Raw genomic sequence first — 21,783 nt, forward strand, 5'->3', positions numbered from 1 at the left:
ACAGCTACTAGCAGATCTTGCAACAGCTGTGCGTGTGTCACAGGCTTTCCTGTGCTCGTTTTCATTCCTCTCTGCTGCCACTGTTTACAGAACACATGCAACGTGGCAAATGCATACTGGCTATCAGTATATATTGTCACCTTTCTTCCTTTATACAGTTTACATGCCTCTGTTAATGCCACTAATTCGGTTGCTTGTGCAGAATAATTTCCTGGGAGTCTCTCTGCTTTAAGAATTTTGTTCTCCGTTACCACAGCATATCCCACCCTGTTTGTGCCTCTGTCATCCTTTTTAGCAGACCCATCAACAAATACTACATCTCCTGTTTCTAGTGGATGGTCTATAAGATCTGGCCTGGGGGAATATTGTTGTGATGTTTCTGCTATGCAGTCATGTTTGTCTCCGTCTTCTGCAGTTGGTATCAAGGTGGAGGGATTTAAAGTTGTGCATCTCTGAATATCCACATGTGGCTGTGATATCAGTGTGGCCATGCAAGATAAATGTCTTGCTGGTGATAGAAATGTCATTTTGGTTTGTAGGAGTAGCACTGAAACAGCATGAGGGACCAGTAGCGTGAGTGGATGGAACAGAACTACTTCAGCTGAAGCATGGACAGCCATAGAGGCAGCGATTACAGCTTGGACGCAGGTGGGGGTGGCTCGTGCCACAGGGTCTAACTTTGAGGAGTAGAATGCTACTGGTCTGCTTTTATATTCCATGCATTTGAGTCAGAACAGAAGTCATAAACCCTCCCCTGCAATCCACTGTTTGTGAGAATGGTTTATCATAATCAGGAAGTGCCAGTACGGCAGTTCCAGCGAGTGTCTGTTTTAGGTTGCAAAATGCAACTTCAGCTTCCTCATTCCACTCGAGAGTGTCACTCATGCGTAGTGGTGTCTCATACATCAACTGTTGCAGAGGCGCGGTTATCTCTGCATAGTTACACACCCACGACCTGCAGTAGTTAGTGAGTCCTAAAAAGGACATCATCTGCTTTTTACTTCTTGGTTTGGGTGCAGCCAAGATGGTCGATTTCCTATCTTCACTAATCTTTCTGCCTTCTGCCGTTAACATGTGACCTAGATATTTGACCTCAGTTTTGCAAAACTGTAATTTATCTTTGCTGACTTTATTTCCTGTTTTTGCCAAATGGGTTAGCAGGGCCGTTGTGTCCTGTATACATTGTTCTCTTGTTTTGGAGGTCACTAGAATATCGTCTACATAAGATAATATTTGACTTCCTGCTGGTGGATACAATTTAGCTAAACAGTTACTGATAGCAGCTGCAAAGATTGTAGGGCTTTCTGCATATCCTTGAGGCAACCTAGTGTACGTATATCTTTTCCCATCAAACGTAAATGCAAACCAAAACCTGCTATCTTCATGTAGGGGAATAGAGAAAAACGCATTACTTAGGTCTATCACTGAGAATACTTTAGCTTGTGGTCACATGCTGTTTAGCAGTGTGTGTGGATCAGGGACATTGGGCGCTCTTTGTATCACTGCAGTATTTACTGCTTTTAAATCTTGTACCATCCTCCATTTCGTGGATGGTGGCGCTTTTTTGACTGGAAAGATCGGAGTATTACACGGTGACTCGGGACAGGGTATTAAAACTCCTGCTCTTAAATATTCTCCTATTACGGGGCGGATCCCGTCTATTGCATCTTGTTTTAAAGCATATTGTTTTATGCGCGGTCGATATTCTCCTTTTGGTCTAATTTGAACTGGTGGACAATCTGTTAATGTGCCCACATCTGTGGATCCAGTTGTCCATAGGCATTTTGGGATCCCTGCTAACTCTTTCTCTTCCTCCTCTGTTAACATCATGTTTCATGTTTCTGTGTCTTCTGTTAGGTGTGTCTGTGGAGTGGTTCTTGCAACCCAGTGCAGTGACACCCTCTTGTAAGGACTATGCGGGCTTGTTTGCACGTCTCCTTCTTGTGTCCAGTCAGACTCATCGTTTCTCTGCACCATTCTAGCTTCATAATTTAAGTCTTTCCATTTTTTCTTTTGCGGCTTCTGAAGTGACACGTGAGGGGTTTGGCCGCACCCCAGGAGTGTTTTTGCCTCCTTAGTCAATACCACTGTACAGAACGCAGTGTCTTCTGTAAAATACATGTAATTAAGAGTCACTCGCTGGGGTGGGAGCTTATGAAATGCTTTATCATAAGGGTCATCAGGCCCATGATGTCCTCCCCACATTCTACGATGTTCACTTTGTACGATCTTACTCCCTCCACTGCAGCTTTAACATCACTTTGTGTCCACGTTCTGAATACTCGTATTGTTGGTTGGGATTGATTATTGGTAGGATCATGCGCAGGATTTGCTACTTCTATTAGTGGATAAGCGTCAGCATTTTCTTCGTCTATTTTTAACAATCCTCCCTGCATATTTTTGCTCCATTCAAATTTATCTCCGCCACCCCGCAATTTACTCTTTAAACCTGATGTCGTGGGTGGATCGAACATGTCGTCCTGCCTCGGTGGTGGCAAGGAGGGGTAAAGTTTCCCTCCCGCAGCCCCCCGAGGTTCATCATCTTCATCTGCTTGATCTGAATAGGGCGGTGGTGCAGAAGGGTATCGTTTGTAATCTCCTTTTTCCCTTACCACCGGAGGACCATGGGGGAGGCGATTTGTATTTTGCCTTTGGCGTCCCCCTGTTTCTTGGTCTTCTGGCCTCTCGACCACCAAACTTTCTGATTTAGTCTTTTTTAGGTTTTTACGTTTTTGTGCCTGTTCTAACCAGAGCTGAGCACACTGGTGCTCTTCACTGGGCTCTTTTTTGTTTTTTATACGGCCTTTTAATTGTAAACGCCGTACCAATTCAGTACATTCATTTACATCTAATTTTCCTTTGAAGTCAAATTGTTGTTTCCATTTCCCCAGGTATTTCGTACTTTGAGGTTCATACCTCTTCATGTATTTTGCGTCCCCCTCTAGGGGTCCGGACTTTGTACAACAATTTCCCATTGTGTTAAGTTTACGAGTTGTCTTTCAGTAACAGAGAATTCCTCTCGGGTCACACAACACTTCCAGAGAAACAAGCTTCTAGGCCATACTTAGGGTGCAGTCCGGTTTCTCTCTTGGGGTTTAGTCCCAGAAGTCCTGTTGCGTGTTTTAGACTCTTTCACTGTCAGACCATTCATTCACACAGTCACTCCCCACCACCATATATCTAGACGTTTTGCAAATACGTCTTTTGGGACACGGGACTCTAACCCTGTCTTACTAGGTGCCGGCGTAAACCTCACCTGTAAAATGGTGTTATGTCATACCTGTTTGATTCGTCATCTTTTTGTTCGGATGCCGTCAATCCAGTCCAAGGAACAGGTCAGGTCAAACTGGCCCGGGAAGAATTCACTCCACAGGTCTTTGTCCTCCTCCTATGAGGAGGGCTGTGCACAGTCTTCAGTTCAGTCTCGATCTGCTCCTCTGGTCTGGATCTCTTGGCATCCGGCTCGAAGGACCAAAAATGTCGAGGGAATTTCACCCAGACATATAACAATGCTGTAAGAATTCACTGAATCAAACACCACACATAGACAAGTACTTAGTTTTCACTTGCAAGGGAAGTCCGCACCTCTGAGTAGGTCGCAGCCAACTTCGACGGTACTTCCCGTGCACAGTGTATTTATTCAAAAGCTCAGTTACAAGGTATAGGTGGGGTTACATTTGCAGAACGTCTTGACTGTCACATCTCTCCAGGCGTGTTTCCCTGTTTTGGGTACATTTCCTTATATGGCAGGAAACATAGTTCAGTTTGACAACAAGACTGTTTGCGGTTATTACGAGGCATTTTGTTGTACTCAGAGGTGCTAGACTGCACCTCTGAGTCAGACTGTCACACTTTGTATCAGCAGTACATTCAGCACATGATAATGTTATATACAATTCTTCTAACAATGATATGCTGATATACAGCCCCACCTTTGAGGAACATCTCTCCAGCCTGCGGGAAGTTTTCTCCAGGATTCAGGCAGCGGGTCTTAGGTTGAATTCTAAGAAATGTCATCTGGCTCAAGATCATGTGGTGTTCCTGGGGCATGTTGTGTCTTGCCATGGCCTGCAGCCAGACCCACGAAACACAGACAAGGTCAGAACATGGCCTACTCCACAGACTCCAACTGAAGTGAGGGCATTTGTGGGCCTTTGCTCTTACTATAGACGCTTTGTCAGGGACTTTGCCCAGCGTTGCACCGCCTCACATGTAAAGACACACCTTTCCAATGGACAGCGGAGTGTGATGCAGCCTTTGTGTATCTTAAAGGGGTGCTCTCATCTGCTCCGGTGGTCACCATGCCTGATTTCACCTGCCCCTTTAAAGTGTATATGGATGCCTCCATGGACGCTGTGGGGGCCATATTGGCACAGGACAGGGATGGATTGGAGAGAGTGGTAGTGTATGCCAGTCAGTCGCTCACTGCCACCGAAAGACGCTGGTCCACTTTTGACAAGGAGCTGTGGGCTGTAGTTTGGGCCATACGGTAGTTCAGACACTACATTGGATCGGCTGCCTTCACTATCATAATGGATCATAAGCCCCTCTTGGGCCTCCGAGGCATTTGGCAGTTGGATCCTTTCAACTGGGCCATACAGCACAAGGATGGAAAACGGCATACTAATGCGGATGCTCTATCACGTCGACCTCCAGATCCTGAGCCTGACACAATGAGGAACACCATAAGGGACACATCTGGCCAAGTGAATGTCGTGGACTCTGACAGGGAGTCGAGTGATTCCAGGATAGGCAGTTCACAGTCTCAGTCACCGTTGCAAACCCCCAGATCCCTAGTTCCTCCACAAGGGGGCAGCATGAGGACATGGACTGTGAGTCAGATAACTTTTCCTTTATTCATTCACTTTCCCAGGATGAGACTGAGATTAAGCTGTGGCAAAAGGATGATCCCGACATTAGTGTAGTGTTGGACTGGATTGAGGTGAAAGGGTCTCGACTTCCGCGGTGGCAGATGAGAGGGAGCTCTCGGTGGCTTCGTAAATTATGGACTGAATATCCTCGTCTTTCTGTGGTGAATGGTGTGCTCTGTCGGTCAATGAATTCCTCTCTCACAGGGGACACTCAGTATCACGTGGTTGTGCCCTCCTCGTTTATCCCTGATATACTGCAGCACCTTCATGGAGGCCCTGCATCAGCACATTTTTCTGCAGAGCGGGTTTGGGAACGAGCGAGGCAATCGTGTTACTGGCCCTGTATGTTTAAAGATGTTAGGCAGTGGTGTGAGCAGTGCGTCCCTTGTCAGACCCGCAGGGCCCCTGTCCCTAAACATCGGGCGCCGATGGGGGGGTCCCAAGCTACTCAACCATTCCAGAGAGTGGCGATGGACATTCTGGAACTACCAGTGACGTCTAACGGTAACAGATATGTGTTGGTTGTTGAGGACTACTTTACCAAGTTTGTGAATCTGTATGATCTTCCTAATCAAACCGCTCATTCAGTCGCAGTTTGTTTGAGGGTTATGTGTTGGTTCATGGTGTTCCGGAGATAATTCACAGTGACCAGGGTCGGCAATTCGAGGGGGAAATTGTTCAGAGACTGTGTCAGCTTCTGAGGATTAAGAAAACGCGCACCACGCCATATAATCCAAAATCAGATGGGATGGTGGAACGCTTTAATTGGACACTCATTGACCAGTTAGCTAGATCGTTGTTGGCCTGTGGAGGTGAGTGGGACGACTATCTACAACTTGTTGCATTTGCCTACAACACCTCAGTGCATGGCAGTACGGGTTACACGCCTTACTACTTGACTCATGGGCGGGAAGCCCGTGTCCCGGTGGATGTATTAGTGTCCCCTCAGGCGGTGCATTTGGACTTGACTTTGTCTCACGCTGACTTCGTAGCCTCTTTGGTGGGGAGGCTGGAAACTGCTTTCGGCAGTGCCAGGCAGTTTAGTATCAGTGCTCATGAGACACAGAAACTTTATTATGATGTGACTGTTCGTCATCGGCCATATGCAGTAGGAGATCTGGTGTGGCTGCACAATCCTACGGAGGACCGTGTGAAGCTGGCTCCCCACTGGAAGGGCCCCTACAAAGTACTGGCTGTGATGGACTGTAATGGAGAAAGTGGACTGACCTATCGCATTGACTGTCCTTTCAATCCTGGACAGGAGCGGGTGGTTCATTATGACAGACTCAAGGCTTACACTCTACCACTGCCGGTGGGTTCTGCGTGTAGTCCCCCGGCTTCTCCTCTTCATGCTCCCTCGCTACAGGACGAGGGGTCACTCGATGGAGGCTGCAGGGCTGAAGAGCCACTGGTGGGTAGTGACACCGGCCCAAGAGAGCCTCGCCAGACTGTGTCCCGTTCTGGTGTGAGACAGCCGGTTCATTTCAAGGAATATGTTGTTTATGAGTAACTGATCTGTTTGACAGTTGTGTGGGTTAACTGAAATTTTTTTTTGTGGTCCGGGTAAATGTGGTACATGGTATCATATGTATATATATAGATATATATGGTTTTTTTTATATATATATATATATGTATATGTACACTACCGTTCAAAAGTTTGGGGTCACCCAGACAATTTCGTGTTTTCCATGAAAACTCACACTTTTATTTATCAAATGAGTTGCAAAATGAATAGAAAATATAGTCAAGACATTGACAAGGTTAGAGATAATGATTTTTATTTGAAATATTAATTTTGTTCTTCAAACTTTGCTTTCGTCAAAGAATGCTCCATTTGCAGCAATTACAGCATTGCAGACCTTTGGCATTCTAGCTGTTAATTTGTTGAGGTAATCTGTAGAAATTTCACCCCACGCTTCCTGAAGCACCTCCCACAAGTTGGATTGGCTTGATGGGCACTTCTTGCGTACCATACGGTCAAGCTGCTCCCACAACAGCTCAATAGGGTTGAGATCTGGTGACTGCGCTGGCCACTCCATTACAGACAGCATACCAGCTGCCTGCTTCTTCCCTAAATAGTTCTTGCATAATTTGGAGGTGTGCTTTGGGTCATTGTCCTGTTGTAGGAGGAAATTGGCTCCAATCAAGCGCTGTCCACAGGATATGGCATGGCGTTGCAAAATGGAGTGATAGCCTTCCTTATTTAAAATCCCTTTTACCTTGTACAAATCTCCCACTTTACCAGCACCAAAGCAGCCCCAGACCATCACATTACCTCCACCATGCTTGACAGATGGCGTCAGGCACTCTTCCAGCATCTTTTCACCTGTTCTGCGTCTCACAAATGTTCTTCTGTGTGATCCAAACACCTCAAACTTTGATTCATCTGTCCATAACACTTTTTTCCAATCTTCCTCTGTCCAATGTCTGTGTTCTTTTGCCCATATCAATCTTTTCTTTTTATTGGCCAGTCTCAGATATGGCTTTTTCTTTTCGTCTATTTCTCAAACTAGAGACTCTAATATACTTGTCTTCTTGCTGAGTTGTGCACCGGGGCCTCACACTTCTCTTTCTACTCTGGTTAGAGCCCGTTTGTGCTGTTCTCTGAAGGGAGTAGTACACACCGTTGTAGGAAATTTTCAGTTTCTCGCATGGAATAGCCTTCATTTCTAAGAACAAGAATAGACTGGCGAGTTTCACATGAAAGTTCTCTTTTTCTGGCCATTTTGAGAGTATAATCGAACCCACAAATGTGATGCTCCAGATACTCAACTAGCTCAAAGGAAGGCCAGTTTTATAGCTTCTCTCACCAGCAAAACAGTTTTCAGCTGTGCTAACATAATTGCACAAGGGTTTTCGAGGGTTTTCTAATCATCCATTAGTCTTCTAAGGCGATTAGCATACACAATGTACCATTAGAACACTGGAGTGATAGTTGCTGGAAATGGGCCTCTATACACCTATGTAGATATTTCATTAAAAACCAGACGTTTCCACCTAGAATAGTCATTTACCACATTAACAATGTATAGAGTGTATTTCTGATTAATTTAATGTTATCTTCATTGAAAAAAACAGTGCTTTTCTTTGAAAAATAAGGAAATTTCTAAGTGACCCCAAACTTTTGAACGGTAGTGTATATATTTTGGTTTTTGCTTTTGCTGTTATTATTGGTTTTGTGTATTGATATTGTCACTGTTTAGAAACGGGGACGTTTCTTTTGTTTCTTTCTTTTTGTTAGGGGGGAGGTATGTAAGCTATTTTATTTAGTGACTTTATTGTTGAGGGTTGATGTGTAGTTCCTGTTGTAAGCGGGTTGTTGGTTGGGACTCTTATTTTGAAAGGGGGTTTTAACGGAAGGGGGTTCTGTGAAGAGAGAAGTTGTGAAATGTGACGGAGAATAAACAGGTGTGATGTCCCGAGTTCATGACCATCTCTGGTGTCCTTAATCGGCTGAGGCCTGACATATAAGACAACAAAACGCTCGGCTACATCCATATGAACAATATATATCCTTATCTACCCGTATATACATATTAGCGAGGAACCCACAGATATAAATATAAAACAGTAGAAAAGGCACCCAGATATACAATGAAGCAGATAATGCGCTGCACTCGCACTGACCGTGCAGCCCCAGCAGTGCATGTTAACTAATAACGAACTCTAACCAACTTAACTGAAACAACTAATAACACACAGTGCATTCTCACGGTTCTCACGGACGCACACGCACAAGCAGACAGCAGTCTCTGACCGACGGACAGCGGTCTTCTTCTTCCTCTCGGTCTCCCGCGTCGCTCTCAATTACTTCTGCGCCACACACCGCGCGCTACACTCACGCTGCACCTCCGCAATGCGCTGCGGATAGGCCTCCTTTATACAGGTTCTGTTGATCATGTATCATTTGTTAACAATTAGCTTATTCAGATGATTCAGTCATTAAACATTTAAGAGAGTTGAAGTAAAATCAGTGAAGAAAAACATCTGATATTCCACAAACACATTGATGATTAAATGAGGAAGTAAACATTATCGATCATTTCTTAACGTAGTGATGTTATGCCACGAATTGACCACAAGGGAGCAGTGCTTGCACATGATATAGTATTATGGCAGGCTATATTCAAACTTTACATTTGACTAAACAAACAGGCACTAACATAAATAACGCCCTCGAGGACCATGTTATTTCTCCGTTTCTTGACAGGAAGGTCTCTCTTTCCACGACTCCGGTGGTGGTGGTGCCGTAATCTTCTCCTTCTCCTCCTTCTTCTTCGCCTCGGTCTTCTTCTTCTTCTTCTTCTTCTTCTTCTTCTTCTTCTTCTTCTTCTTCTTCTTCTTCCGAGGATGAGCACGATGACGAATCTGCAGCAGCATCACGCACTGGGTCGTAGTCTTCGTCGCCGTCGTCGTCTTCGTCATGGTCATCATCGTCTTTGTCGTCTCGGTCCGCTTCTCGGTCTTGCTCTTCCGCATCCTCTTCGGGTTCAGAGGATTGTTGCTGGGAGAACAGCTGTTGGAGAACCGGTTCTCTGGTGAAATGCGTGACCTGGTCAGGGTCAGCACACGGACGTGTCCTGACTTGTACCAGATTTATTGTTAGTAATCTATTTATATCCCTATACACACGCACACACATTGGGGGTGGGGAATTGGTCAATTTGCTCGACAATACAGCTGATTCCAATTGTGATCTCGAGAGAAACACACCGGCCTCTCTGTGGGTCTCAATGACCCCCAGGAGAATTGGAGAATGACAATCCGTGGGTCACCCTAACCCTAACCCTGACTGGCCAGGGCTTGCGGATGATCGCACGCACGCACGCACGCACGCACACACACACACACACACACACACACACACACACACACACACACACACTCTGGGTCAATCCGACCCAGGGACAATACAAGGGTTAATGTTAACATGGAATTATAAACCCCTTATATTTTTTACTTTTTACCCCACAACCACCAATTTGACAAAACAGTTTCACACAGTAGCTCAGATCAATGGTTCTGTTCATTATCTTTTTTTGTCATTACAATGACTTCAATTAACATGTAATAATGTCAAAAACACATCTATTTTAATTATGATAGAAGACTGATAATTTTTGTAACATGCTTTTTTTGGACTTTGCTTGAAAAATATATATTTGTTCTGGTTTACTTACCACTCTCTCCATGTGCTTGAGTGAAAGAGGGAATGAGTAATGTCGACTACACTTCCTTAATTTGTGGACACATTATTACTTTTTTTATAGATATCTAGATACAGGCGGTGGCTCATCTTACCCACTGCCTCGACTTACACAGTTGTAACCTACGTGTGTTTTTTCACAGACTTGAAGTGTAAAGCAGCTGCGCTCTGCTCCACAACATTCATTCAGAGAAACAAACTGTTGAGGTGCTGCACCTAAACACAACAAACAGCTCTGTCCATGGTTCTGAAACAAGGTATCCACTTTAGTTGTTTAATCGTGGTTTTATCTTTAGCTTCAAGTGTATGAAGACACCTACACAGGGCCATTATCATGGTTGGAAAAACTAGTCAGAATAGGGTTAGAGAGGTTTACATACAAAGGAGAGTGATTATGATTTGAAAGAAACTGTTAATCTGAAAAACTAAATTGCTATTGAGTTACACTTGAGCACTGGGTGTAAATGGACACAACCAAGCAGGGCCTTAGCCAAGATTGGAAAAACTGGTGGGGGTTACTTAGATTTACTTTCACATATGATCTATTGATATTTGCAGGAAACAAATTAACTTAGTGTTTTAATCATAAATCTGAGAAAAAGTAAATTTAACCATGTGACTTTCCCTCTGTTGGTGTTGCAGTGTCTGATGACAGTTCATCAATACTTTAGTTTAATGACAGCCACTGATCAAGTTGGTGCTGGTACAGAGCTCATTTCTATGACTCAGAACAGACAAGTAGATGATAACTTACATTGTCACCGGTGCACACTGTTCAAACACAGATATTTTACAACTTTGCCAAACGGACCTGCCAGGCGAGGGAGTTAACTACTCTCTAGGTAAGTTCGCTATAAACACGAGCTGTGTGCATGAGCAGTTCACTTGCAGAACACAAGTGATGTGCTGTGACGTCGACCGTGCTCCAGCAGGAAATTTTATACATGCACCATATATGATCACTCCTATGCTGTTTTACACATTTACTGTTTTGAGATTCCCTCCTGACCCTTCATTATATGAATCATTAAAAAATATTTGTATCCATTTTATTGCACATGAATTATTTAACCCTTCTCTGTTTACATGATGTTTTAGATGTAGTAGGAAGACAGTAAGTGTCATAGATTTAATATTATAATAATTAAATTCAATTGAAGGGGATAATCGTGTTGAATACATTCTATTAATAAGGCCCTTAGCCTGTCTTATCTCCTCGGATTTTACCATCACTCAGTTGACACACACACACATATTTCACCTCTTCACACACACATTTCACCCCGTCACTAAATCTGCATAAAAGCACTGGAAACAAAAAAAAATTGTTTGTCATTCCCTGTGCAGAATTCTCTTTGCATGCAATATGATTGTCTGACCTTCCTTCCAAGGAATAAAGTATACTTAAAAGATTATTATTTTCTTTTCAGAAGCCTCACCAGATCCAATTTCCATCACAACTTGTTGTCAGAAGTGGGATCCCTTGTGTGACTTGTCTGGAGCCACAATCGGACGGTGACTGATCATCCTGAGAGAAAAAGTACTTCAGCCTCTCCCTCAGTGAAAGACAGAGACGAGAGGGCTGACGGTCAGGGCCCCGGACAGTCACCACTGGCATCTCCTTACGGTGAGACTCTGAAATAATTCTGAGAATAATTATACAAACCCAATTTAGTCACCAGATTATTCAAACAAATTGTTCCTTTGATTCCTATCTGATTGGAATCTGCTGATAGCCAATATTGTCAATACAGGGCAGTATATATTATCCTTGAAATATATTGACCACTGTTTGACTCAATACAGCCCGAGGTTATTAATAAGGTTGGAACTTGCCAATAGAATGAAAAAGGTTTTTCATTCTATTGGCAAAGTTCTTTATTCACGTACAGACATGTTCTGATTATTCTTACTTATCAATGTGTCTTTATAACTCTTAGGTATATCTTTATTTGCCTTATTTTATATTATTTTACTATTATTATTATTACTGTTTTAATCTGTCCTTCAATGCATCTCTGTATAGATATACACTTAATGTGCTTTACATGTGCTGTCAACACTATACCTGTTTTTTGTGTTCTATAATTTTTTTTCTCTCAATAAATAGAACTGGAGATTAAAAATAAATTTTTTAAAAAAGGTGTCAAAAAAGGAGACAGATCTGAAAGCACTGAGTATGTGGAAAAATTTATCAGAATGTAGCGAAAGAAGAAAAATTGCTAAACAAATGCCCTATGGTTCACAAAAAGATGATAAAATGATAAATGAATGTAAACGAACAGATAAATCTGCTCAGAAAAGTGTTCTTTGTTTCCTACAGTGCCTCAGTGTGTCAGAGTTGACTTCGATCTCGACTGTGCCCCTCTGCAAAGCCCCGAAGTGGCTCCAGCTCTAGTCGGTTCACCTCCGCCCTATGATCCTATAACCCACCACAGAGTCCAAGCACAGACTGTAAATCAGCCACCCACATGTCTTCCCCTCCTCTCTGCCTGGCCGAGAGAGAAAAAAAAAAAAATGTGGACGAGAAAGAGAGGGAAATGAGGAGACTGGGGAAGAGTTGGCTGTGAAGTTCGACGACATGCTCTGCATGCTGAAGAAAACAGCAAGGCCCAACAAAGATATAAGACCGAAAAAGACCATCACATGGCTGCTATTACACTTCAAGACTCCCAGACATCCTCTATAATGTACAATCACCAAACAAGCAACAGAGGACGCCCGTTCAACAGAGTGGTTTCAGAGGAAGAGGCAGATGCGGTCTCTGCATTGATGCAGACACCTGCTACAGGTGTGGAAAGAAGGGACATTGGGCCAGGGGGTGTCCGGAGAACCAGGCTGCAGCTGCCCAGGAGGACTGGCTGGAGGAGGGGGGGCCAGGAGAGAGTGGTGAAAACTCTGACTCATTCGACACCCACACTATACACACATGATAGTGACATACAGACTGTCACTGACACACATTACATTACATTTAGCTGACGCTTTTATCCAAAGCAACTTACAATAAGTGCATTCAACCATGAGGGTTAAAATTCAGAACAACAGGAATCAAGAAAGTACAATTTTCTTCCAAAAAGCCAAAGTACAAAGTGCTATGGGTTAGTGCCATATAAGTGCTACTAAATCGCTACATTATCTTTTTTTTATTCAAGGTATAGTCGGAAGAGATGTGCTTTTAGTTTGCGGCGGAAGATGTGCAGACTTTCTTCTGTCCTGATGTCATTGGGGAGCTCGTTCCACCATTTAGGAGCCAGGACAACGAACAGTTGTGATTTTGTTGAGTGTTTAGCTCGCAGTGAGGGAGCAACAAGACACACACATTGATATCATAAACAATCACATGCTTAGACATGAAAAATTACTTTACTAGCACATATGCTAAATGGGACACAGCTGTTTTGTTTTTTTCGAACCTACCACAATATGTTTTAACAATCCATGGTATACAAATTAAGTATTTGGTTGATTCTGGTGTAACACACTCTGTGATAAGGAGAGATGATTTTCCTGTTTCACCCCAAGAATGGGGTTGGTTCACACACTCCATTGGCACTTCTGGCAAAATTGTTAATAAAGTATATTCTGTTCCTCTACCATGTTCCGATAACCGAACTCATAAACATTTTAAACACTCTTTTTTTCGTGTCAGGGTGTTGTCCTATTAATTAATTAGGCCAAGACTTCATGTGTCGTTTAGGGATAGGATTAATTTACAATCCTGACGGCCTGGAGGTTGTGACAAATTTTGATCTATAATCAGTTTTTGTAAAATATGATCCTGACCTTCTGCTGTACACTAATCAGTGGAAATTGACATCTGGAGGAGTGTCTGAGGCCCTTCTGAGAGAATCCAGGGAAATGCACCTCCCCTTCGCGCACACACACAATATACATGAAAGAGGACAACACATTTTATATGGGTCCTGACATCACATATAAAAAACTGTGGTTTATCTCTACACCATTGTTTTTTACACACAGAAATGGATGTAATCAGTGATGCAGGTGGTGAGGCTGTCGATGTCCTCCCCATGACCCTTGCAGAGTTTTTCCACACAGTTGACTCGAAACAGTCCTTCGGAGCCTCAACCGTCTCGTCGGACCACCTCTTCACTGTGCGGGTCAGAGCTAGTTGCCTGTGCACCAGAGGTTTGTACACAGGCAGGAGATGAACCAGGTTGTGATCAGACCTCCCAAGGGGGGGAAGGGGTGTTGAGTTATATGCCTCCATGGTGTTGACATAGAAAAGGTGCAGTGTTTTATTGTCTCTGGTGTGGCATGTGGCGTACTGGGTGAAGGTGGGCAGAGTGGAGGATGCAGAGGTGAGGAGGAGAGCCTGTGGGTGCTGTGTCTGCAGCCTGCTCACCACAGAGTCCAGGACATCACAGGCTGCATCAGCGTTAGCAGAGGGGAGAACATACGCAGCTATCGCGATAACGTGCAAGAGTTCCGGTGGTAGATAGTGAGGCCTCATGCTAATGGCTAACACCTCAATGTCCTGACAGCAGTGCAGTTCTTTAAGAGTGATGTGCCCAGAGTTACACCATCTATCATTCACAACACTGCCAGCCCTCCTCCTTTCCCCTTAGCGCTCTCCACTGTCCTGTACGCCCGTATCAGCTGGAATCTGTCCAGCGCGGCGACTGTGTCCGGTGTTGTTGTTGTTAGCCATGTCTCTGGAAGCAGCATGATGCTACACCGCCGGTAGTCTCATGCCGGGTAAACGACTCTGTGTTTGTTTGCTTCACTTCAACAAGTCCTTTACCAAAAGAGGATGATGTGATACTGAAGGCCTTTGGATTCTGTGAATATGCATGGCGGGCACCGTGAGCCAAACAACTGTGTCTAAGAAGCAGGAGCCTGTCTCCAATGCTTCCAACTCATACTTACCTGGCAGGGGAGATACCATGATCATGAAGGCGGTTCACCCAGGGCGAGGCTCAGCCATTGCACTTCGGTTGTGCTGACCCGTGCGAATTCCCCAAATGTGGGAATCTCGACTGCATAATTTGTGGTAGTGGGGGACTGCGTCCGCGCTCTCCCCTGATCATTATGTTCAATTGCAATAAGAGCTTGACACTGGGCCTATTTTATAGGTTTTGTGCATGTTTTGTACTCCCGCCACAATGCATTCACTGATTGTGGTCGAAGGACAATTTTACAGCAAATAGACGGGTTCACTCCTGTTCCAAGTTTGCTGTTTTGATAAGTAATGTTTGCTAGAAATTCTTGTACTGCCTGTACGCTGATTTTTCAGAATTTATAGCAGTTTGTGTTGTCTCTGAGACAAAGGCGCTATGTCACCGGGCTTTTGCGGTGATCTATCAGAGACGGCCAGAGCTTACCTGGCTGCTGTTCATTGAGGTTTACTGTGTTTTGCAAGGGGAATAAAAGGGGTGGAGACAAGAAAATTGATAAAGTAATTATATGTCATGTACAGCCTAGTCGTTTCACAGAAGTGTTTGCTTACCTTCAACAAGTCCTTTACCAAAAGAGGATGATGTGATACTGAAGGCCTTTGGATTCTGTGAATATGCATGGCGGCACCGTGAGCCAAACAACTGTGTCTAAGAAGCAGGAGCCTGTCTCCAATGCTTCCAACTCATACTTACCTGGCAGGGGAGATACCATGATCATGAAGGTGGTTCACCCAGGGCGAGGCTCAGCCATTGCACTTCGGTTGTGCTGACCCGTGCGAATTCCCCAAATGTGGGAATCTCGACTGCATAATTTGTGGTAGTGGGGGACTGCGTCCGCGCTCTCCCCTGATCATTATGTTCAATTGCAATAAGAGCTTGACACTGGGCCTATTTTATAGGTTTTGTGCATGTTTTGTACTCCCACCACAATGCATTCACTAATGCCACTGATTGTGGTTTAAGTATAATTTTACAGCAAATAGACAGGTTCACAGGTTTTGTTGTTGTGCATGTTTTGTACTCCCACCACAATGCATTCACTGATTGTGGTCGAAGGACAATTTTACAGCAAATAGACGGGTTCACTCCTGTTCCAAGTTTGTTGTTTTGATAAGTAATGTTTGCTAGAAATTCTTGTAGTGCCTGTACGCTGATTTTTCAGAATTTATAGCAGTTTGTGTTGTCTCTGAGACAAAGGCGCTATGTCACCGGGCTTTTGCGGTGATCTATCAGAGACGGCCAGAGCTTACCTGGCTGCTGTTCATTGAGGTTTACTGTGTTTTGCAAGGGGAATAAAAGGGGTGGAGACAAGAAAATTGATAAAGTAATTATATGTCATGTACAGCCTAGTCGTTTCACAGAAGTGTTTGCTTCACTTCAACAAGTCCTTTACCAAAAGAGGATGATGTGATACTGAAGGCCTTTGGATTCTGTGAATATGCATGGGGGCACCGTGAGCCAAACAACTGTGTCTAAGAAGCAGGAGCCTGTCTCCAATGCTTCCAACTCATACTTACCTGGCAGGGGAGATACCATGATCATGAAGGTGGTTCACCCAGGGCGAGGCTCAGCCATTGCACTTCGGTTGTGCTGACCCGTGCGAATTCCCCAAATGTGGGAATCTCGACTGCATAATTTGTGGTAGTGGGGGACTGCGTCCGCGCTCTCCCCTGATCATTATGTTCAATTGCAATAAGAGCTTGACACTGGGCCTATTTTATAGGTTTTGTTGTAGTGCATGTTTTGTACTCTCACCACAATGCATTCACTGATTGTGGTCGAAGGACAATTTTACAGCAAATAGACGGGTTCACTCCTGTTCCAAGTTTGCTGTTTTGATAAGTAATGTTTGCTAGAAATTCTTGTAGTGCCTGTACGCTGATTTTTCAGAATTTATAGCAGTTTGTGTTGTCTCTGAGACAAAGGCTCTATGTCACCGGGCTTTTGCGGTGATCTATCAGAGACAGCCAGAGCTTACCTGGCTGCTGTTCATTGAGGTTTACTGTGTTTTGCAAGGGGAATAAAAGGGGTGGAGACAAGAAAATTGATAAAGTAATTATATGTCATGTACAGCCTAGTCGTTTCACAGAAGTGTTTGCTTCACTTCAACAAGTCCTTTACCAAAAGAGGATGATGTGATACTGAAGGCCTTTGGATTCTGTGAATATGCATGAGGGCACCGTGAGCCAAACAACTGTGTCTAAGAAGCAGGATCCTGTCTCCAATGCTTCCAACTCATACTTACCTGGCAGGGGAGATACCATGATCATGAAGGTGGTTCACCCAGGGCGAGGCTCAGCCATTGCACTTCGGTTGTGCTGACCCGTGCGAATTCCCCAAATGTGGGAATCTCGACTGCATAATTTGTGGTAGTGGGGGACTGCGTCCGCGCTCTCCCCTGATCATTATGTTCAATTGCAATAAGAGCATGACACTGGGCCTATTTTATAGGTTTTGTTGTAGTGCATGTTTTGTACTCTCACCACAATGCATTCACTGATTGTGGTCGAAGGACAATTTTACAGCAAATAGACGGGTTCACTCCTGTTCCAAGTTTGCTGTTTTGATAAGTAATGTTTGCTAGAAATTCTTGTAGTGCCTGTACTGCTGATTTTTCTGAATTTATAGCAGTTTGTGTTGTCTCTGAGACAAAGGCTCTATGTCACCGGGCTTTTGCGGTGATCTATCAGAGACAGCCAGAGCTTACCTGGCTGCTGTTCATTGAGGTTTACTGTGTTTTGCAAGGGGAATAAAAGGGGTGGAGACAAGAAAATTGATAAAGTAATTATATGTCATGTACAGCCTAGTCGTTTCACAGAAGTGTTTGCTTCACTTCAACAAGTCCTTTACCAAAAGAGGATGATGTGATACTGAAGGCCTTTGGATTCTGTGAATATGCATGGGAGGCACCGTGAGCCAAACAACTGTGTCTAAGAAGCAGGAGCCTGTCTCCAATGCTTCCAACTCATACTTACCTGGCAGGGGAGATACCATGATCATGAAGGTGGTTCACCCAGGGCGAGGCTCAGCCATTGCACTTCGGTTGTGCTGACCCGTGCGAATTCCCCAAATGTGGGAATCTCGACTGCATAATTTGTGGTAGTGGGGGACTGCGTCCGCGCTCTCCCCTGATCATTATGTTCAATTGCAATAAGAGCTTGACACTGGGCCTACTTTATAGGTTTTGTTGTAGTGGTCGAAGGACAATTTTACAGCAAATAGACGGGTTCACTCCTGTTCCAAGTTTGCTGTTTTGATAAGTAATGTTTGCTAGAAATTCTTGTAGTGCCTGTACGCTGATTTTTCAGAATTTATAGCAGTTTGTGTTGTCTCTGAGACAAAGGCGCTATGTCACCGGGCTTTTGCGGTGATCTATCAGAGACAGCCAGAGCTTACCTGGCTGCTGTTCATTGAGGTTTACTGTGTTTTGCAAGGGGAATAAAAGGGGTGGAGACAAGAAAATTGATAAAGTAATTATATGTCATGTACAGCCTAGTCGTTTCACAGAAGTGTTTGCTTCACTTCAACAAGTCCTTTACCAAAAGAGGATGATGTGATACTGAAGGCCTTTGGATTCTGTGAATATGCATGGCAGGCACCGTGAGCCAAACAACTGTGTCTAAGAAGCAGGAGCCTGTCTCCAATGCTTCCAACTCATACTTACCTGGCAGGGGAGATACCATGATCATGAAGGTGGTTCACCCAGGGCGAGGCTCAGCCATTGCACTTCGGTTGTGCTGACCCGTGCGAATTCCCCAAATGTGGGAATCTCGACTGCATAATTTGTGGTAGTGGGGGACTGCGTCCGCGCTCTCCCCTGATCATTATGTTCAATTGCAATAAGAGCTTGACACTGGGCCTATTTTATAGGTTTTGTTGTAGTGCATGTTTTGTACTCTCACCACAATGCATTCACTGATTGTGGTCGAAGGACAATTTTACAGCAAATAGACGGGTTCACTCCTGTTCCAAGTTTGCTGTTTTGATAAGTAATGTTTGCTAGAAATTCTTGTAGTGCCTGTACGCTGATTTTTCTGAATTTATAGCAGTTTGTGTTGTCTCTGAGACAAAGGCGCTATGTCACCGGGCTTTTGCGGTGATCTATCAGAGACAGCCAGAGCTTACCTGGCTGCTGTTCATTGAGGTTTACTGTGTTTTGCAAGGGGAATAAAAGGGGTGGAGACAAGAAAATTGATAAAGTAATTATATGTCATGTACAGCCTAGTCGTTTCACAGAAGTGTTTGCTTCACTTCAACAAGTCCTTTACCAAAAGAGGATGATGTGATACTGAAGGCCTTTGGATTCTGTGAATATGCATGGAAGGCACCGTGAGCCAAACAACTGTGTCTAAGAAGCAGGAGCCTGTCTCCAATGCTTCCAACTCATACTTACCTGGCAGGGGAGATACCATGATCATGAAGGTGGTTCACCCAGGGCGAGGCTCAGCCATTGCACTTCGGTTGTGCTGACCCGTGCGAATTCCCCAAATGTGGGAATCTCGACTGCATAATTTGTGGTAGTGGGGGACTGCGTCCGCGCTCTCCCCTGATCATTATGTTCAATTGCAATAAGAGCTTGACACTGGGCCTATTTTATAGGTTTTGTTGTAGTGCATGTTTTGTACTCTCACCACAATGCATTCACTGATTGTGGTCGAAGGACAATTTTACAGCAAATAGACGGGTTCACTCCTGTTCCAAGTTTGCTGTTTTGATAAGTAATGTTTGCTAGAAATTCTTGTAGTGCCTGTACGCTGATTTTTCAGAATTTATAGCAGTTTGTGTTGTCTCTGAGACAAAGGCGCTATGTCACCGGGCTTTTGCGGTGATCTATCAGAGACAGCCAGAGCTTACCTGGCTGCTGTTCATTGAGGTTTACTGTGTTTTGCAAGGGGAATAAAAGGGGTGGAGACAAGAAAATTGATAAAGTAATTATATGTCATGTACAGCCTAGTCGTTTCACAGAAGTGTTTGCTTCACTTCAACAAGTCCTTTACCAAAAGAGGATGATGTGATACTGAAGGCCTTTGGATTCTGTGAATATGCATGGCGGCACCGTGAGCCAAACAACTGTGTCTAAGAAGCAGGAGCCTGTCTCCAATGCTTCCAACTCATACTTACCTGGCAGGGGAGATACCATGATCATGAAGGTGGTTCACCCAGGGCGAGGCTCAGCCATTGCACTTCGGTTGTGCTGACCCGTGCGAATTCCCCAAATGTGGGAATCTCGACTGCATAATTTGTGGTAGTGGGGGACTGCGTCCGCGCTCTCCCCTGATCATTATGTTCAATTGCAATAAGAGCTTGACACTGGGCCTACTTTATAGGTTTTGTTGTAGTGCATGTTTTGTACTCTCACCACAATGCATTCACTGATTGTGGTCGAAGGACAATTTTACAGCAAATAGACGGGTTCACTCCTGTTCCAAGTTTGCTGTTTTGATAAGTAATGTTTGCTAGAAATTCTTGTAGTGCCTGTACGCTGATTTTTCTGAATTTATAGCAGTTTGTGTTGTCTCTGAGACAAAGGCTCTATGTCACCGGGCTTTTGCGGTGATCTATCAGAGACAGCCAGAGCTTACCTGGCTGCTGTTCATTGAGGTTTACTGTGTTTTGCAAGGGGAATAAAAGGGGTGGAGACAAGAAAATTGATAAAGTAATTATATGTCATGTACAGCCTAGTCGTTTCACAGAAGTGTTTGCTTCACTTCAACAAGTCCTTTACCAAAAGAGGATGATGTGATACTGAAGGCCTTTGGATTCTGTGAATATGCATGGGAGGCACCGTGAGCCAAACAACTGTGTCTAAGAAGCAGGATCCTGTCTCCAATGCTTCCAACTCATACTTACCTGGCAGGGGAGATACCATGATCATGAAGGTGGTTCACCCAGGGCGAGGCTCAGCCATTGCACTTCGGTTGTGCTGACCCGTGCGAATTCCCCAAATGTGGGAATCTCGACTGCATAATTTGTGGTAGTGGGGGACTGCGTCCGCGCTCTCCCCTGATCATTATGTTCAATTGCAATAAGAGCTTGACACTGGGCCTACTTTATAGGTTTTGTTGTAGTGCATGTTTTGTACTCTCACCACAATGCATTCACTGATTGTGGTCGAAGGACAATTTTACAGCAAATAGACGGGTTCACTCCTGTTCCAAGTTTGCTGTTTTGATAAGTAATGTTTGCTAGAAATTCTTGTAGTGCCTGTACGCTGATTTTTCTGAATTTATAGCAGTTTGTGTTGTCTCTGAGACAAAGGCTCTATGTCACCGGGCTTTTGCGGTGATCTATCAGAGACAGCCAGAGCTTACCTGGCTGCTGTTCATTGAGGTTTACTGTGTTTTGCAAGGGGAATAAAAGGGGTGGAGACAAGAAAATTGATAAAGTAATTATATGTCATGTACAGCCTAGTCGTTTCACAGAAGTGTTTGCTTCACTTCAACAAGTCCTTTACCAAAAGAGGATGATGTGATACTGAAGGCCTTTGGATTCTGTGAATATGCATGGGAGGCACCGTGAGCCAAACAACTGTGTCTAAGAAGCAGGAGCCTGTCTCCAATGCTTCCAACTCATACTTACCTGGCAGGGGAGATACCATGATCATGAAGGTGGTTCACCCAGGGCGAGGCTCAGCCATTGCACTTCGGTTGTGCTGACCCGTGCGAATTCCCCAAATGTGGGAATCTCGACTGCATAATTTGTGGTAGTGGGGGACTGCGTCCGCGCTCTCCCCTGATCATTATGTTCAATTGCAATAAGAGCTTGACACTGGGCCTATTTT

The 21,783-nt window shown here is 44.3% G+C and overlaps 10 non-coding genes across 10 annotated transcripts; all 10 read left to right on the forward strand.

The window, feature by feature from the left end:
• Positions 1-14,965: 14,965 nt before the first annotated feature.
• On the forward strand, positions 14,966-15,129 carry LOC117756932. Its single transcript, XR_004612996.1, has one exon. It is a non-coding gene; the product is annotated as a U1 spliceosomal RNA (small nuclear RNA).
• Positions 15,130-15,687: 558 nt separating this feature from the next.
• LOC117756929 lies at positions 15,688-15,851 on the forward strand. The gene has a single exon (XR_004612993.1). It is a non-coding gene; the product is annotated as a U1 spliceosomal RNA (small nuclear RNA).
• A 660-nt stretch (positions 15,852-16,511) lies between these two features.
• Positions 16,512-16,675, forward strand: LOC117756940. The gene has a single exon (XR_004613004.1). It is a non-coding gene; the product is annotated as a U1 spliceosomal RNA (small nuclear RNA).
• A 564-nt stretch (positions 16,676-17,239) lies between these two features.
• Positions 17,240-17,403, forward strand: LOC117756792. The gene has a single exon (XR_004612861.1). It is a non-coding gene; the product is annotated as a U1 spliceosomal RNA (small nuclear RNA).
• A 566-nt stretch (positions 17,404-17,969) lies between these two features.
• LOC117756803 lies at positions 17,970-18,133 on the forward strand. The gene has a single exon (XR_004612872.1). It is a non-coding gene; the product is annotated as a U1 spliceosomal RNA (small nuclear RNA).
• Positions 18,134-18,658: 525 nt separating this feature from the next.
• On the forward strand, positions 18,659-18,822 carry LOC117756815. Its single transcript, XR_004612882.1, has one exon. It is a non-coding gene; the product is annotated as a U1 spliceosomal RNA (small nuclear RNA).
• A 565-nt stretch (positions 18,823-19,387) lies between these two features.
• On the forward strand, positions 19,388-19,551 carry LOC117756826. The gene has a single exon (XR_004612891.1). It is a non-coding gene; the product is annotated as a U1 spliceosomal RNA (small nuclear RNA).
• Positions 19,552-20,115: 564 nt separating this feature from the next.
• LOC117756838 lies at positions 20,116-20,279 on the forward strand. Its single transcript, XR_004612902.1, has one exon. It is a non-coding gene; the product is annotated as a U1 spliceosomal RNA (small nuclear RNA).
• Positions 20,280-20,844: 565 nt separating this feature from the next.
• On the forward strand, positions 20,845-21,008 carry LOC117756849. The gene has a single exon (XR_004612913.1). It is a non-coding gene; the product is annotated as a U1 spliceosomal RNA (small nuclear RNA).
• Positions 21,009-21,573: 565 nt separating this feature from the next.
• LOC117756860 lies at positions 21,574-21,737 on the forward strand. The gene has a single exon (XR_004612924.1). It is a non-coding gene; the product is annotated as a U1 spliceosomal RNA (small nuclear RNA).
• Positions 21,738-21,783: the final 46 nt, after the last annotated feature.

The sequence above is a fragment of the Hippoglossus hippoglossus genome, chromosome 22, assembly GCF_009819705.1.
Source record: "Hippoglossus hippoglossus isolate fHipHip1 chromosome 22, fHipHip1.pri, whole genome shotgun sequence".
NCBI classification, from domain to species: domain Eukaryota; kingdom Metazoa; phylum Chordata; class Actinopteri; order Pleuronectiformes; family Pleuronectidae; genus Hippoglossus; species Hippoglossus hippoglossus.